This window comes from Saccopteryx bilineata, chromosome 3 (genome assembly GCF_036850765.1).
Source record: "Saccopteryx bilineata isolate mSacBil1 chromosome 3, mSacBil1_pri_phased_curated, whole genome shotgun sequence".
Classification (NCBI taxonomy): Eukaryota; Metazoa; Chordata; class Mammalia; order Chiroptera; family Emballonuridae; genus Saccopteryx; species Saccopteryx bilineata.
In genome coordinates, this window is record NC_089492.1 from 159,144,391 (window position 1) to 159,163,090 (window position 18,700).

Here is an 18,700-nt window from a genome sequence, read left to right on the forward strand (position 1 = left end):
CAACCTCCTTCTCCAGCACTCACTCCAGTTCAAACCATTGCTGCCACTAGGTTTGCAGCTCATTCTGGAGCTATTGACCTCAAGAAGCCTCTCACAGGGCTGTAAAAAACAGCCAGCCCACGGACCCCAAAAGCACAGCCATAGGGAGCCATAACAACAACCAGTCCTCTAACCCCACCCCTCAAGGGTGGCTGTAGCTCCATTCCCATCTGCTACAAATCCTGCCCACTATGCCAGATGTACTGCCAGTGGCTGAGGCCAGGCAGGTTCACACTGGATTCAGGGAGACAGTAGAGAAACTGTGGAGCCAGAAAGCATTGGACCATTTTGTTTAATAGAGTTTCACAATGGCAGACAAACACACAGGCAGGGAAAACTGCCTCAAAGGCAAACAAACAGCAAAATGGCCCCTCATAGTGGCGGGCAGGCAATTTGCACATTCACACTTCCCCATCTCTCTCAAGTGCAAGCCTTATATAAGCCATACACACATGGCACTGCTACACACCCACACACCAATCACACAAAGTGATTATAGCTGGTAACCCTGAAAGCAAGCCTAACACAGCTGCCCCACAACCTGCCATCTAATTTCTCTCTATCTTCCCTGGCCTCAATCAAATCTGTCCACATCTGTTTGGGTAATGTTTACAGACCCATTTCTCCTGTTATAGGGGGAGAGGGGCATCACAGGCAACGGCTCACTTGTCCCCCACAGCACCGCACTGCTTCTACCTCTCCCAAATATGCCACCATCTGTATAACAGTGTTGATGGGCTGCCCCACATAGAGGGTCAAGATAGCCACTTGTGACCCAAAAAGAGCAGATAGGACACTTCTGAGAATAAGGTCTCTCATCCCTGCAATATGTGTTTCTTCATCTGGACTATGGGACCTCAGGTTGAAAGCAGCATTCCTCATACCCAGTTCCTAGAGGACCGATTGCACTTCAGTATATGACTGCCACCAATTCACCAGCCCCACCAAGTTTCCAGCATTCTGCCATACTGTATAAATGTCAACCATCACCCATCCTAATAGGGTATGATTTCCTGGGTTGTCATGGCAGTTCTGAAGACACTGTCTCAAGGAGGAGTGTGTGGTAATGGTGGCTAATTTCTCCATCTCTGCTCCAAAGAACATAATGCCCTATGTCCCACTACTGCAACAACCAAGCTGCCAGGAGCTCAGTGGGTTTCTGCCTGAATTTTGCCCCTAACTCCATTAACTCTATCTGAGTGTAGGGCTGGACCAAAGAGTGCTCAACTATTTGTGGAAGGAGGTTGTGCCTGCCCCGGAGGCACTTTTTGCTGCAGGGTTTTTACCTTCTGAGTGACCACCAGCCTGGCTCTGAGTCTGCCAACCACAGTTTCAGCCAGAACCTCCTCCTCCTCTTCAGAGAAGGAGGAGTTTGAAACACCTGACTCAGAGTCACTACATCAGCACTTCTTCAGAGGCCACTTTGGCTCTTGTGGCTGCTGGCTCTTGGCCTGAAAAACTGAAGCTGGAGCTCTTGAACCCACAGCTGTTTCTCTAACAACTGCTGCTGCCAGAGTTCAGCTTCTAGTGTAAATTGAAGGTCTCAAACCCACAATTCTTCCTCAAGCAACCATTCCAGTTCCAGGCATTGTTGGCACTCAGCCTCAAGCTCACACTGGAGCTCTTGAAGTTGGTCAAAGCTTTCAGTTTTTGCTTGCAGGGCTGTAAAAAAAAACAAAAAACAAACAAACAACCAGCCCATGGCCCCCAACAGGGTAACCACAGAAAACCACATGCTCAGGAATGGCCACTCTTCTAGCCCACTCTTCAAGGGTGTTGGTGGCGCTCCATACTAATCTGACCTGAATCTTTCCAACTATGCCAGATGTAAAACCAGTGTCTGAGGCCAGGCAGGTTCACATTGGATTCAGGCAAAAGGTACAGGAACTGCAGAGCCAGAAAGTGTTGGGACATTATCATTTATAAGATTCTTGCAATGGTGGGGGAGCAAACAGGCAGGGGAAAACCTCTTCTCACTGCAGAGGGCAAGTGATCCCCACTGAGGAAAAGTACCCATAGCCTTATGTAGCTACAAACACGTGGCCCTGCCAGGTGCTCACACACTAATCATGCAAAGTGCAAGCAAACAATCCTAACAGCTGTTTCCCCTACAGAGGTGAAATCTAAATTCCCTCCCCTTGAGTCTGGGGTGGTGTCAGTGATTTATTCAATGAATTTCAGCAATAGAAATAGGTGGAATTGACCTTCTGGGACTTTTGAGTCTTTATCATCAAAAAGCTTCTAGCTTCTTCCTGGGCTTCTTGGAACACTCACTCCTGGTACCGAAAGCTGCCAGGTAAGAAGTATTACTGTACTGAGACTGCCCTCTATTAGCAATCCCAAGCCACATGGAGGCACTGCAGTCCACAGGCCTAGCTCAACCACTTGTGGAGTAAGTAAGAACCAACTCCAGTCATGAGAGTACACCATTTTGGTTATTAAACCTGTCAACCCTAATCAGCCACTTTCTGACTACTTCACAATAGAGGCCCCAAAGGAGAACCACCCAGATAAGCCCCAGGAACCCACAGAATCATGAGAGATAATAAACAGAATGCTGTTTTAAGTCACTGTGTTTGTAGTTCAGTAATAAGAAAGCAGTGACCGTACTCAGAAATCTGTCATGATTCTTAATGGCCCATGCTGTACCATATAGAGTCAGCTTAGCATGCCAGGTCCTCAGAATTAAAATTACACCTTCTCCAGCTCACCTCTAAACCCTGCCCAGCTACAAAGGATGTCCTTACAATTATCATTATTATCTTATCAGCAAACAAAGGAAAAAATGAGCATTAGGAAATGGTCAAGTAGATTTGATTTTAAACATGCTTAGAATTTTTAGACAAAGATTTTTAGAATAAAAGAAGTAACTATAACCTTGTTTTTTTCAATAATGCTAACTGCAAGAATTATTTAGTTTCTAGAGTTGTTATTCAATGATTTTTCAAGAAATAGTGCAATCCATGAGAAATAAGCCTCCACTAGCAAAAGTAGTTGAAACTTTAGACAACTATTTCCTTCTTTCCTCAGAAAAAAACAAGTTGGTAACAACTTAGCTGTAAGTGAACTGCTCTCCAATAACAATTACTGTTGTCTTTGACTATCCTAAGGGCAGATGAGAGCTGGGGCAGTTCTCTGCCTTGGATTCAAGGGTTGGGAGAAGAGGACATAGTGCCAGTGATTCCTTCTTCACATCTTCATAAGTAAATCACTGAATTAAGAGCCTGGATGGGCCCTGGCTGGTTGGCTCAGTGGTAGAGCATCGGCCTGGTGTGCAAAAGTCCCGGGTTCAATTCCCGGCCAAGGCACACAGGAGAAGCGCCCATCTGCTTCTCCTCCCCTCCCCCTCTCCTTCCTCTCTGTCTCTCTCTTCCCCTCCCGCAGCCAAGGCTCCATTGGAGCAAAGATGGCCCAGGCGCTGGAGATGGCTCCTTGGCCTCTGCCCCAGGCGCTAGAGTGGCTCTGGTCAGGCAGAGCAACACCCCAGAGGGGCAGAGCATCGCCCCCTGGTGGGCGTGCCAGGTGGATCCCGGTGGGGCGCATGCGGGAGTCTGTCTGACTGTCTCTCCCTGTTTCTAGCTTCAGAAAAATACAAAAAAAAAAAAAAAAAGAGCCTGGATGGTGGGTGCTGATTGTTTCCTACTCTGGGATAGTTAGGTCTGCTGATGAGCTCAGCTTACAATCTAAAACATAGTTGTCATTGTCCTCATAGGAGATGAATATCACTGGGCCTTGAGTGGCAATAGTGAAAGCCTAAGATCTCAATTCTCCAACAATGGCATAAAAGATTCAGGATCCAGATTGGACAAGACTTTGGTCAGGAAACACAGAAGTTTCCCTGAGTATAACTTATATATGGGCTCTCAGAAGGCATATTTCTATAGATCTATGTTGTCTGATTCAGATAACACATGGAAAAATGAAGCTATTTAAATTATTCACAAATAAATAAAATTAAAAATTCAGTTCCTGAGATGCACTGGCCCCATATTACTAGTGGCTGCCATATTGAACAGCACAGCCATTGAATATCTCCACCACTACAAACCGTTCTATTGATCATTGTTTCTCTAAAGTCTGGAAAATTCAGGATCTTTGGAACCTGTGTCAGTCTCTGGCAAGCTAGTTTTCATCCAAAAATAAACAATCTGCTCATTTTAAATTTTTACCTCAGCAGAGAAACATCTTCATACCTTTGTCTTTCCTTTCAATCCACCATGTCATCACTCAATCTGTCTCTCGTTGCTCAGCTAAATCATACCTTCCCTCATGAGGAATCTTGGTCAGTAGTTATCTTTTTTCTAATCTGTTTGTTTTTGATATCTGAGTAATGCTAGTCTTATAGAGTTGCAAAGAACTCTTGAGTTGGATAGTATATATTCCTCTTCAATTTTCTGGAAGAATTTATGCAGAATTAATATTAATTCTTCTTAAGTGTTTGATGGAATTCACAAAGGAAGTGATTTGAGTCTGAAGTTTTTTTTTGTGGAAAGGTTTTTAACTACAAATTTAATTTCTTTAACAGAGGGCTATTCAAGTAATCTATTTCTTCTTGAATTAGATATCTTTCAAAGAATTTGTCCATTTCACCTCAGTTTCAATAGTTTTTTGCATAATTTTATTTCTAGTATTGTATTATTCTTTTAATAGTTGTAAGGTAGTGCAGTGATAGCACATAATTCCTGATATTTCTTTGTGACAGGGACAGAGAGAGAGAGAGGGACAGATAGAGACAGACAGACAGGAAGAGAGAGGGATGGGAAGCAACAATTCTTCGATGTGGCACCTTAGTTGTTCATTGATTGTTTCTCATATGTGCCCTGACCAGGGGGGAAGCTGCAGCAGACCAAGTGACCCCTTGCTCAAGCCAGTGACCTTGGGCTCAAGCTGGTGAGCCTTGTTCAAACCAGATGAGCCAGCACTCATGCTGGAGACCTCAGGGTTTCGAACCTGGGTCTTTTGCATCCCAGTCCTATGCTCTATCCACTGAGCCACTGCCTGATCAGGCTAATTCCTGATTATTCTTAATAATTATTGCTAGATATTTGTCAACTTTATTGATATTCTCATGAACCAGCTTTTGGTGTCACTGATTATCTCTATTGTGTTTTTATTATCTATTTAATTGCTTTTTGTTTTGATCTTTATTTTTTTCTTATCCTCTGCTTGCTCTCGATATAATTTATTCTTTTTCTGGTTACTTAAGGTGGAAGCTGAAGTCATTAATCTGACACTTTTCTGCTTTTTCAACTGGACATTTAGTGTTAAAATTTTTTCCTTAAATGATATATCATTTCACATATAATAATCTTACAATACCATATTTCCATTTCTCCTTCTCTGGCCTTTGTGCAATTTTTGTCATTCATTTTACTTTTACATATGTTATCAATCTCACACTACACTATTATTTCTTCTATTTAAAGAGTCAATTTTCTTTTAAAGAAATGTAAGTAATAATTTTATTGCTATTTCTAGTGTCTTTTATTCTTTTGGATAGATCTAGAGTTTGTTTCATTTTCCTTCTGCCCAACTATTCCATTTAATATTTTTGTAGTACAGATTTGCAGGTGACTAATTCAGCTTTTTATGTTTAAAAGAGTTTAATTTTGCCTTATTTTTGAAAGATTTTTTGTGTGTGTATAGATTTCTAAGTTGACAGTTTTACTTTTTTCTTTCAGTACATTAGACATAAGACTCCAAAGTCTCTAGCTCACATTTTTTTCTGTGAGAAATCTGTTATGTCATCCTATTTCCTCTTCAGATATTTTTTTCTTCCCTCTTTTGGCTATTTAATTTTTTTTTTTTCCTTATTACTTTAAGTAATTTGATTATAATGAAATTTGGTATATTTTTGTGTGTGTGTGTGTATTAGGGGTCATTGAGCTTCCTGGACTTGTGGGTTTATAATTTTCCTCTAATTTGAAAAAAGTTTTGGCCATTATTTTCAAATATTTCTTCTGTCATCTCCCCTCCTTTGTTTTAGGGACTTCAATTACATGTGTACTTAGCTGCTTGAAACTGTCTTACAGTTTATTGATACTGTTTGTTTTCCCTCCTCTGTATTTCATTTTGATAGTTTTCATTGTTCTATCTTTAAATTCTTCTTCAATGTCTAATCTGTTGTTAATCCCATCCAGTATATTTTTATCTCAGATATTATAGTTTTCCTCTCTAAAAGTTGCAAGTTTATTCCATACGTAGGTGGGACATAAAAGTGAAACTGAGAGACATTGATAAGGGTGTGGTGGTTACGGGGGGGAGGGGGGAATGGGAGAGGGATAGGGGGTGTGGAGGGGCACAGAGAGAACAAGATAGAGGGTGACGGAGGACAATCTGACTTTGGGTGATGGGTATGCAACATGATTGAATGACAAGATACCCTGGACTTGGTATCTTTGAATATATGTATCCTGATTTATTGATGTCACCCCATTAAAAAAAATAAAATTATTTAAAAATAAAAAATAAAATAAAATAAAAGTTGCAAGTGTCTTTTTTTTGCATATTTTATTTACCTGCATAGCTCTTTGAACATATGAAATGCAATTATAGTAACTGTTCTAATACTGTATCTTCATCTTCTAATTCTAACGTGTGTGTGTTTTGTTGCTTTTGACTTATTTTTCTTCTTATTTTCTTATTCTTTGCATACATGCTAATTTTTTATTAATACCAAACATTGTGGAGTTTAACTTTTTGGATGCTGGATGTTTTTGTGTTCTGGGATATATCTGAGTTTTTATAAATACTTTGATTACCTAGGTCTTGTTTTGTTTTGTTTTGTTTTTTGTATTTTTTCTGAAGCTAGAAATGGGGAGAGACAGTCAGACAGACTCCCACATGCGCCCCACCGGGATCCACCCGGCACGCCCACCAGGGGCGATGCTCTGCCCACCAGGGGGCTATGCTCTGCCCCTCCGGGGGGTCACCCCGTCGCGACCAGAGCCACTCCAGCGCCTGGGGCGGAGGCCAAGGAGCCATCCCCCGCGCTCGGGCCATCCTTGCTCCAATGGAGCCTCGGCTGCGGGAGGGGAAGAGAGAGACAGAGAGGAAGGAGGGGGTGGAGAAGCAAATGGGCGCTTCTCCTATGTGCCCTGGCCAGGAATCGAACCCGGGTCCCCCGCACGCCAGGCCGACGCTCCACCGCTGAGCCAACCGGCCAGGGCCTCTAGGTCTTGTTTTTATGACTTGTTAGGCAAGGCCACAGCAGCATACATTTTGGAGTTTATTTTGTCTTACTGCTGAAACATGATCTTTCTTAGTCTTCTTCCAAATGCCTGTGACTTATGAGGTTTTCCAGTTTGGGAGGTAGAAATAGAAATTATTTCTAGCCTTGTGCACTCTCTCCTATTTTATTTAATCCTTTAGGTTGCTCACAAAAATTAGGGGCTATTTCAAAATTAATCTAAGTGATAAAATATTCCCTAATTTTTGTGAGCAGGATAGTTTCCTCACATGCATGCACTGATTGGTACACTGCTGATTCTTTAAGGGGACCCTCTGCAGATCTTAAGTTCTCTCTAGTTGCAGCTCTCTCCTCTACAGCATCCTTCCTGTGACCTGGTGCCACTTTGGTCTTCCTTGGCTCTCAGCTCTGTCTCTTCAATTGCGCTTAGGTCCCCTTTCATGTGGAATGGCTTTACACTCTTCCACATCCTGGAAACTCTTTCAAGTCAGTATGCAGGAACAACTGCAGGGCTCACCTCATTTGGTTCCTGTCTCTTAAGGATCACTGTCTTTCATTGGCTGAATTCGAACATCTTAAGCAATCTAGTTTCATGTATTGTTTATGTTTTGGGGACTGCCTCTGTTTTTGTTTGTTTGTTTGTTTGTTTGTTTGTTTTAAACTAAATCCAGGCCCTACTGCTCAATTTTGGCTGGCAGTAAAATTCTGGGACATAGTTTCCATAGTCTGCCACTAAAGTGCCTAAAATCCTTTACACAACCTTAAAAATTTTTTTCTTTTAATTGTGTTTGGAAAGTGTTTGAAATACTGATAGAACATAACTCAGAATTAATAAGTGTTAGCCAAGACAAGACTTTTTTTTTCTGAAGTGAGAAGCGGGGAGGCAAAGAGACAGACTCTCACATGAGCCCGACCAGGATACACCCGGCATGCCTACTAGGGAGCTATAGTTTGCCCATCTAGGGCATTGCTCCATTGCAACCAGAGCCATTCTAGCACCTGAGGCAGAGGCCATGAAGCAATCCTCAGAACCCGAGTCAACTTTGCTCCAATGGAGCTTTGGTTGCAGGAGAGAAAGAGAGAGAGAGAAAGGAGAGACAGAAGGGTAGAGAAGCAGATGGGTGCTTCTCCTGTGTGCCCTGGCCAGGAATCAAACCCGGGACATCCATACACCAAGCTGATGCAAATCAAGGCTTTTGAGGAAGCAAATTGTGACTGATGTCAGGTAAGGGACAGCCTGGCAACTGTCCTTGAGGCAAAGAGGCTAGTTGTGAAGCCCCAGCATAAATGAAAAACTCCCATGGTTGTGCCACAAAGAACAGGAAGGAAAAATAGTTGAGAAGGAAGAAAGGGTAGAAAGAAAGGAAGAAAGGAGAAAAGAAAGGCAAATAAAAAAGAGAGGAAAAAATATATATAAAGTCCAAAGAACACAATCTTCTATCTACAGATTTGTTAAACCCAAGACTTTTAAAGAACAGATTACTGGCAACTGTATTGGTTGGTTTAACAGAGCCATCCAGAGGGAGAAGTTGAGAAGAAATTCTGAGAATGTTAGAAAAAATATTAAAGAGAAAAAGGTATTCTACATGAGTGGCTCTCAAATGTCCCTGAGACCCTTTCAAGGGTTCACAAGTCAAAACTACTCTAATAATAATAATGTGTCCCTTCTTCACACATATTCTGTCACAAGTGTATGTTTTCAGAAGCTACATGATATATGTATGTCAAAGGCTGAATGCAGAAGCAGATATGAAAATTCATCAGTCTTCTGATGCACCAAATATTGAAGTGATTTCCATAACTATGTAAAACAATGCTTTTCTACACTAAAACACTTCTCTAATATGTTTTTGTTTTCAAAATACATATTTTATAAAAGGAATGTTATTTATGTTAAAGGTAATAAATTTATTGTTATTTTAAATGATCAATAAAAATTCACTTTCAAAATTGTTTTTATTTCTAATAGTTAATATCAATAGAGTTAACCATGAAAATAAATCTTTTGAAAGTTCTCAATTTTTAAGAATGCAAAGGGATTCTTACAACAAAAGTTTGAGTACTTCTACATAAAGCTTTTGCAGCCCTACAAAGACTGCTGTTTAGTTCATGGAAGCATCTTCTCAGGAATAAGGACAAAGAGCAGATCCAGCAGCCTAAAGGGAGAATCACCCCAATACCAGAGGCTTCACCTTTACCTAGACTTAGAAGTGATATATTCACAGAACAGCAGCCTCTATAAGCCTCATCCATAAGGAATCATACCCTAACTCATCCCTGAGATCTTTACTGCTCTTTTACATAGCACAGGTCCTGAATGTCTCAAATGGTATGCAAAACACCAGGGCTATTTCCGATTTTTTTTAAGAGAGAAAGACAGAAGGAGAGGAGAGAGGAGAGAGATGAGAAACATCAACTCTAATTGCTTCACTTTAGTTGTTCATTGATTGCTTGCCATACATGTGTTGACCAGAGGACCATGTGCTAAGCCAGTGACCCCTTGCTCAAGTCAGAGATCTTGGGATCATGTCCATGGCCCCACACTGTAGCCAGCAACCTTGCACTCCAGCTGGCATGTAAGTCAGTGAGCCCATACTCTAGCCAGTGACTTCAGGGTTTTGAACCAGGACCCTCAACTTTCTGGGCCAATGCTCAATCTACTGCACCACTGCCAGTCAGACCCATTTCCAATTCATCTCACCACAACATTCCTAACCATCTGACCCATGCCTAATAACTGACGATTTATGTAAGAAGGAAACATAAATACCAAGCACCTATTACATGTCTGACAATGTTAGGTGTTTTAATAAGATGTCATGTTTCAAGTTCACCACACCATGAATAGTATCACTATTCCCTTGTTTTATAGACAGAAAACAGACATTCCAGAAAGCTTATCCCATGAGTTAAATAACAGAACTGGGACTCAGCACATTCTCCAAAGTCTTTCCCACTCACACTGCTACCTTTTACTGTTGTGATGTCACTCTCTGTACAGTAAAAAAAAAAAAAAAAAACCTAAAATATGCAGGAGCTGCTGCAGGTTGGAGTGCAGCTCTACCATGTACCAGCTGTGTAGACTGAGCAAGCCACTGAACTTTTCTATGTCTTAGTTTCTTGGACAGTAAAATAATGTTACTAATAGTCCCCACTTTATTGGATTGTTGTAAGGACTGAAAAAGTTATTATGTAAAAAGTATTTAAACACTGTCTGACATAGTCAGTGATAGAGATGATCATTATTTGTCAGATGCTAGTTTTATTTGGGTAACTTAGTTAAGTTTTCTGAACCTATGAAATGGGTAAGAAAAATTCTTGCCCAGTTATGATGAAAAGTTTTCCAGAAATTACAGATAACACTAGGGAACAAAATTTTTGTTGCATCCACAAAAACACTTATTCATACCTAATTCAAGTGTGATGATCTTAAATCTGATATTAGTTTTTCTCTGTAAGCTACAGATTTTTTGCAATTCAAGATTTTAGGTTTTCATCTTATTGTAAAATTTTTCAACATTTAGTTTAACATAATGTAGTAGAATGTCTTTTTGGGCATCATCTTTGTGAAAATATAATTTATATAATGCAGTAAATACACTAGTACACTAAAAGACATGTTTGCATCAAAATTTATCTTCAATTTTGAAATAGAACATATTAAAACACTTATTTTAATCATAAAACTAACGTAAAACTTATTTAAATTCTATTCAGGCAAAAATTTGTGTTTGTAGCTCTTGTGTTTGTGTACTTGTTGAGACAACCTTGTTTGATGCTCCAACAGTAGTCTGATCATCACTAACAGCGCCAAGATTTTCAGGAAACTTATCAAGGTGACTGTTCAGGAAGTGAATCTTAACACTCATGTTATATCCAATGTTGCAGAAAGCCAACAGCATCTTTTGAACCAGAAGTTCATAGTTTTCTGCTTTTTTGTTATCAAGGAAGTTCTTTGTAACTGCCACAAAAGACTGCCATGCTGCTTTCTCCTCCTTATTCATCTTCCTGGCAAATTCTTCGTCACATATGACGGTTTGAATTTGAGGTCCATCAAATATACCTGCTTTTATCTTCTCGAAAGACAAGGCAGGAAAAGCAGAAATAATATGTTGAAAGCATTCACTTTCTCTATTCAAAGCCTGGGCAAACTGCTTCATTAAGCCAAGTTTGATGTGAAGTGGAGGAAAAATGATCCTGTCTCAATTAACTACAGGTGCATTCACAATATTTTGCATCCTTTCTTCCAGAGCTTCATGTTTCGGCCACTCCTTCTGTGTCCAGTGTTTCTCCCGAGCTCAGCTGTCCCACAAACACAGAAAGCAAAGATACTTCGTGAAACCTTTCTGTTGTCCTAGCAGGAAATTTACCATTTTAAGATCCACACAAATGATCCAGTTAAGTTTCTCATACTTCAGAAAGTCGAGGACAATTTTTATGTCATTATAATCTTCTCGCAGATGAGTTGAATAACCAATTGGAACCGCTGCATAAAGATTAGGAGAACATATTTCAGACTTCGTTTAGAGCTGTCAAGAAATAGCCGCCATTCTGTTGGACTGTAAGTGGTAATGCCTAGCTGACTGAGAAGACTACTGATATCATGACAGTAAACAAAATGTTTGTCTTTGGAAAAAAAGTTCACAAAAATTTGTTCGCACTTCCTGAAATGGGATACTTTAGCTGACCAGTAAAGTACATTCTTTTCTTAAAGCCTGGAGGCTAATAACTCAGCTGCTTTCTTTGATAGGCCCAAATCTCTTACTAATTCATTCAATTCAGGTTGGCTAAACTGCTAAGGGGTTAATGACTGCTTGGCATCAGAAGAAGACCATTCAGATTCTACAACCATTTCCTCATGCATCTTATCAAAATACATTTGATCACCTGACCTGTGGTGATGCAGTGGATAAAGTGTCAACCTGGAAATGCTGAGGTTGCCGGTTCAAAACCCTGGGCTTGCCTAGTCAAGGCACATATGGGAGTTGATGCTTTCTGCTCCTCCCCCTTCTCTCTCTCTCTCTCTCTCTCTCTCTCTTTCTCTTTCTCTCTCCCCCCCTCTATAATGAATGAATAAAATCTTTATAAAAAAATATCTTTGCCTGACCAGGCAGTGGCGCAGTGGATAGAGCGTCGGACTGGGTTGTGAAAGACCCAGGTTCGAGACCCCGAGGTCACCAGCTTGAGTGCGGGCTCATCTGGTTTGAGCAAAAAGCCCACCAGCTTGAACCCAAGGTCGCTGGCTCCAGCAAGGGGTTACTCGGTCTGCTGAAGGCCTGCGGTCAAGGCACATAGGAGAAAGCAATCAATGAACAACTAAGGTGTTGCAACGCGCAATGAAAAACTAATGATTGATGCTTCTCATCTCTCTCCGTTCCTGTCTGTCTGTCCCTGTCTATCCCTCTCTCTGACTCACTCTCTGTCTCTGTAAAAACAAAAACAAAAACAAAAAAAATATCTTTGATCACCATGTTCACTTTCTTCATCCTTAGAAGAAATAAAACCATTGAAAACTGGAACCGGGAGTATCTCAGAGTGTGGAATAGGTCGTATTGCTGAAGGAATATTAGGATAAGCGATCATATGCCATTTTTTCATGCTGATGCCCTTTGTATGGATCAGAAAGAAATAATAGTCCCTGCTGTGGTCCTTAGGTTCACGCCAAACCATGGGAATACCAAAAGGTATTCCTTTGCGTTTTCCTCCCAATTATGACACACAATATGAGGAGCCCAATTCTTGTCTTGATCGCCAAGGGGAGCTTGAAATTAGGCAACATATGCACATGTCACAAATGATAAAATATTGCGCCTTTGACGTTGAAGTGTGTAACAGCCACATATATAACAGAAGGTGTCAGGACTATTCTTACATTTACGCCTACTTGAAAAAGTTATGATTCAATCTTAAAATAAGAGGGTGTTTTTTTTCAGATAATAATTTTTTACATTTAAAAACAACTACAATTATGTAAAAGTGATGTTTGTAAAACATTATGGTTATGTTCAATCCAAGAGTCATTGCCCTTTAACTCCAATTTAAAAACCAATGCATGGCATTAACTTTAACAAAAAAAAAATTAAAATTGGGTAAAAACTAGAGCATGCACCAAAAAATGGATTTCAGATTTGGAATCAGCGATGCAGAAATATTTAGAAACAGTTCTAAAACTTCATGCAACAGAAAATGAAAAAAAATTTGTTCCCCAGTGAATGTACCTGACAATGTTTGTAACTGCATAACATTATGCATATAAGCAAATATTACAGAAGTTTTATTAGGCATAAACTCCTAAGTCAGTGGTTCTCAACCTGTGGGTCGCGACCCCGGCGGGGGTTGAATGACCAAAACACAGGGGTCGCCTAATATGTATTTTCCAATGGCTTTAGGCGACCCCTGCGTTTTGGTCGTTCGACCCCTGCCAGGGTCGAGACCCACAGGTTGAGAACCTCTGTCCTAAGTGATGTCATTTTGGAATAGGGAGTTTTCTGGTAAAGATCAATATTTCTGGCTAAAAGTGTCACATGAATTAACACAGCTGATGAAGTCTTCATTCCAAAAACACCAACCAAAACCACATTTGAAAAGCAGGATGCTTCTGCACAACCATGAAAGTAACTAAGTGTGAAATGTATAAACAACTTGGTCTCTGTGTGATAGAGCAGTGAAATGTGTCAATATTGCAGAGAACTACCAGGAACTGAAATCGAAACAGTACTCAGAGGTAAACAGAGACTTAGAGGAAACAAAAGGTCAGTTTGGAATCAGAAGTTTCTCAATATTCCTTACACAAACATAGAAATTTAGTTATTACCATACTACAATAGAATGATTCTGTTTTTCTTTGTTAAAAAGTTTTACCCAGACTTGAATAATTTCCTGTCTTGACAACTGCAATATCTCTTTCCCACCCCCTCTACACTGCTAAACTTGAGATCACTGTTGCCAAAGCAATGCCCCCCCTCATTGCCAAACAGGTATTGTATGTCATTAGACATTAGAGGTGCACGTACACTCACATACGCACAAACACATATCCTTACCCCATCGGAAGTCCTTACTGGTGCTTCATAATATGTGTCACCATCTAACTTACTATATTAATTGTGATCTTGTTTTATTAACTCTCTGTCCCTCTGTGAGCACCATGAGGGAAAGGTTTGGGTCTGTTTTATTCATTGCTGTATTACCATCATCTTGAAGAAAGTTTGGATGTGCTAAGTGCATTTAAATTACTGAATGAATCAATAGATGAATGAATAAATCACTTAACTCTGCACATTGAAAATCCTTGCACTTTCCAGCATGTTTTATCCTTTCTATTTTTACAATATTTTCTCTTCTTTGCCCCAACTCTTTTTCACAACAGTTATCCATGCTCTCTGCCATCTTTATGTGGTCTCGCCAACCCTATCCTTGCAAACGTTCAGGTCATTAGTTTTAGGACAACTTTCCTGTCTTGAATCCCTCTAAAGGTAGGTAGAAAGCTGACTCAGCCAATGGGACATCAAAAGATGGAGACCTGGAGAGTGTTTCTCATCCTTCATAAAGTGAGGGGCCTGAACATGCAAAGAAGGGCAGAGAAAGCTGAAGTCCAATTCAATAACCAACCATCTCCAAGGATGCCACACTCAAGACCCAGAAGGGGGATGTATATAGGAGCTTAGATCAGCTGCTCTAATTGATGGCTTGCCTTTTGGGCTAGTAAGTGAGCTGGGAAAAAAACTAACCCTAAAAACCCTCCTCCTTCACACCCAAGTGGGACAGCCATTGGCCTCAAGCGATAGAAAAGCAACCTCATAAATCAGATTGAGGAACCGCTAGATCAGTGGACCTCATCCCTGTCTCTGTACTCCAGAGAGTCAACCTCCTGAACAGACTGTCTAAATGGTACCTGGGAATCTGCCAACTGCTCCTTAGACAAACACTTCATAACCAGGAAGACCAGAAACACCTAAGAGCCCTTCCAACCTATGACTGTGTGGTAGTGGGTCTCCAGAGGAGCGGGGCAGACCCTAGGGAAGTTTTCAGTACAGGAGGAAGTACTTTGGATTGTCTGTTTGGTAGAGTATTATATTTAGCGGACAGAAGTTAGGGCTACTAGAGGTGCTATAACACCCACGAGAGCACTGCACAAGAAATTATGCCCCATCCTACAAAATTTTCAATATCTCACCAGACCAGAATGCAGACAAAATTTGAGCCTGGAATCTAACTCTGTTTTCCATAGATACCCAAAGTACTTTTTGTACAGGTTTAGTATATATTGAATTTTCCAGAAATAAAGCTACCATAAAAATTTAGGCAAAGTAAAAACTTTTTCTATGAAAATTGAAGAAAGATTTTTCTCAGGAAGAAAAATTCACATCACCAAAGGCAGTACCATTCATGATATCTGAATCTCCAGAAAAGCACAGACCACTTCCATCTGTACTTACAGCCGCCATATTACGGACTTCTCTGTGTATCACTGCATCTGACACCTTCTCTGTGTCTCCTAGTTCAGTCATGCCTACTTAGGTATATACTGGACTCAAGATAAAATGACTTTCATTTCTCCTTCACATTATGGTTTGAATTTTTAATACCATGCATAAGCAGTGGTGCGATTTTGCTGGTTTGCACTGGTTTGACAGAATCAGTAACTAAATTTTTGTTAAGTTTGACCGGTTGTTAAAATGGCACTTGTAATCAGGGTTCTTTCTAAGGTGGGAGCCTGGGCAGTCCCACAATGTAGAAATCATAAATTTATATTCCTTACTCTTTTTAAACATTCATCTGCAACAGTGTTTTAAGCACCCATATTCTGTCCATAGGTGAAAAAAAATTGCAAGTAAGGATGTCAGTCAAGAAGCAATATGGAAATATTTTAACAGTTTTGTTATTTTTGTCAGACAATATTTAATATTTTTTCATTAAATTTTAAAACTCTTTTTTATACCATAATCTACTTTTGTGTACTTCTTTTACTGTTATTTAAGTATTAAATGAATTAAATAATAAGCTACCTTTTGGTATATTGTTCTTTTATACTTAAAATGATTGTTAGGGCAGAGAACCAGTTGTTAAATTATTTGAATCCCACCACTGTGCATATGTTATGTGATCACTTTCATTACAGGATAGTAAAGAGAATGTTATATTTATTAAGAAAAACAGTGGTAGGTCTATTGAAATTAAGAACTACTAATCTAAACCTTCTAATTCATTCCTCAAAAGAAAGTTATGGGTTGGAGATAAAGATACAATTTTCCTTGAATTGTCTTTGTTGTTTATTTGTTCATCTTTGATTTTGCTCCATTCCTCATCTACATTTTACAGCTGATTTCACTACAAGTCAGTCATTTAGAAGGATCCTTTTAAATTCCAAGTCTTGCAGCTTCCCAAACATCACAAAGGAAGTATTTTTCATGGACAGACCCTCTGAGAGGCCATGTCAGCTTTGCTTAGCTTTCTTTTCAAAGCTCAGGTAACTAGAGCTTTTTGTTTAGAACTTGTTTATATTAATGTGAACTCTGCTTTAGTATATTATACCCAAGACCTCAAGAAGGACTTGGCCCAATATGCTGGTTGACATCTCTAAACAAGTGCCACAGTGGAGCTGGAAGGTCTTAACATTCTGTGATTTTTCCTTTAAACATCTCCCTTATTTCAATTCCTCTCTTTTGCCACACTGTGTATTCTGGCTGTTAAATGTGAATTAAGTCTGAACTCACCTTTGTGACTGACCTTCACTCATTTCAGAAACTCTTCCCTTCACTTCTTTAGGAGCTCTCAGTCCAAGAAACAATAAGTTACCAAGAGTGATGACCAAAGGGAAAAGGAGACACTGAACCAGATTAAATCCCTGCTAAGAATTATTCCTCATGCAAAGATGATGAAGGAAGTTGCAAGAGTAGATCCTCCACTGTGATTTCCCTGCCAAGCTGTTGTGCAGAAGGAAGACAAAACATGCTAAATGAGCAATAGGTTCTAGATAATCTGGTAGAAGCCAAGGAAGAGCTTCTGGAGAATCCTTCCAGTCATCAGCCTCAAGAGCTACAAGAGTAGTCACTCTGCCACATTCCAAGTCATCCTTATTTAAGCTTTCTCTATCTCAATATTGAGGGTAGCATCTGAATGTCATATTTTGATGATCTCACCCAGTAGACCCTCTTTTCTCTCCATCTTACTCCTTACATTTTCCCCTTTTCCTCTCCCTCTTCCTCTCCATTTCCTTTTACAATCTCTTCTAAATCTCATTTCTTGATGTCCATCAGCCTAGAAAGACCTATATGAGACACTCTACCTATATTTTTATATTTCCTTGGAATTGTATCAGTGTAAATTATTTTAAACTGTAACATTTTATTGTTACATATATAAAAAGTATTGATATAATTCAGAACTATTTCCCTTAGTCCATTAATGGTTAATTTTGCTTTGATTTATCCAAATTTGTTTTAAGCATGGAATTCTAGGAGTACTTCATTCCAATAAAGCTAAATGCATTTGGAAGAAAACTCAGCTTGCTTCACAAAGTGGGCTTCACAATGCTTTCCCAATAAGATATAAATGCAACTTTACATGTAATACGAATAGCATGGCATTGGCACATCTGTGGTTAAATAGCTTTGATTAATAAAACTTTGACATTATATTATACCATCTTTTGAATCAATATACCTTAGATTGGAATGGAATGTCACTCTAAGGAAATAGACTGCATGTACTTCAATATTTAACTCAAGGTTGCTTTCACTCTTTCTCCACTTATGTAAATGTATTTGGGTTGGCCCTTACTCATGCTTCTTTGTGTCAGGAAAGCAAACCAATTTCCCTGACCCCCACCTCCAGTCTATAGGTGTGGGACTAGGAAGATACTCATTTTTATTTTATTTTTGTTTAGACAATTAAATTTAACATGGTTATACTGGTCAACTAGAGTACATAGATTTAGAGAAAACATCTCCACATCATTTGGACAGTTGATTATGTTGTATACCCATCACCTAAAGTTAAATCATCCTCTCTCACTTTATATTTGTTTCTCTTTATGCTCCTGCGCCTCCCCCTACTTCCCTTCCTCTCCTCCTTTCCTCTCCCTCTGGTAACCACTGCACTCTTATCTCTGTCCATCAGTCTCAATTTTGTGTCCCACCTATGTATGGAGTCATACAGTTCTTGGCTTTTTCTAATTTACTTATTTCACTCAGTATAATGTTATTAAAGTCCATCCATGTTGCTGTGAATAATAGTATGTCATCATTTCCTATGGCTGAGTAGTATTCCATTGTATATATGTACCACATCTTTATCCAATCCTCTATTGAAGGGCATTTTGGTTGTTTCCATGTGTTGGCCACCAGAAACAATGCTGCAATTAACATGGGAGTGCATATGTCTTTATGTACCAATGTTTTTGAGTTTTGGGGGTATATACCCAGTAGAGGGATTGCTGGGTCATTATGGTAGTTCTATTCTTAATTTTTT

The 18,700-nt window shown here is 39.7% G+C and overlaps 1 protein-coding gene across 7 annotated transcripts in view; it reads right to left on the bottom strand.

The window, feature by feature from the left end:
• Positions 1-18,700, bottom strand: part of IL1R1 (interleukin 1 receptor type 1) — a 127,350-nt gene that overhangs the window by 77,165 nt on the left and 31,485 nt on the right. The window contains exon 1 of one of the 7 annotated variants that reach the window (XM_066267909.1): positions 10,996-11,678. The exons of the other annotated variants lie outside the window; for them this stretch is intronic. The gene's annotated coding sequence lies outside the window, so the exon portion shown is untranslated. Of the gene's footprint in view, positions 1-10,995; positions 11,679-18,700 lie in introns of those variants that run through there. 7 annotated transcript variants of the gene reach the window in all.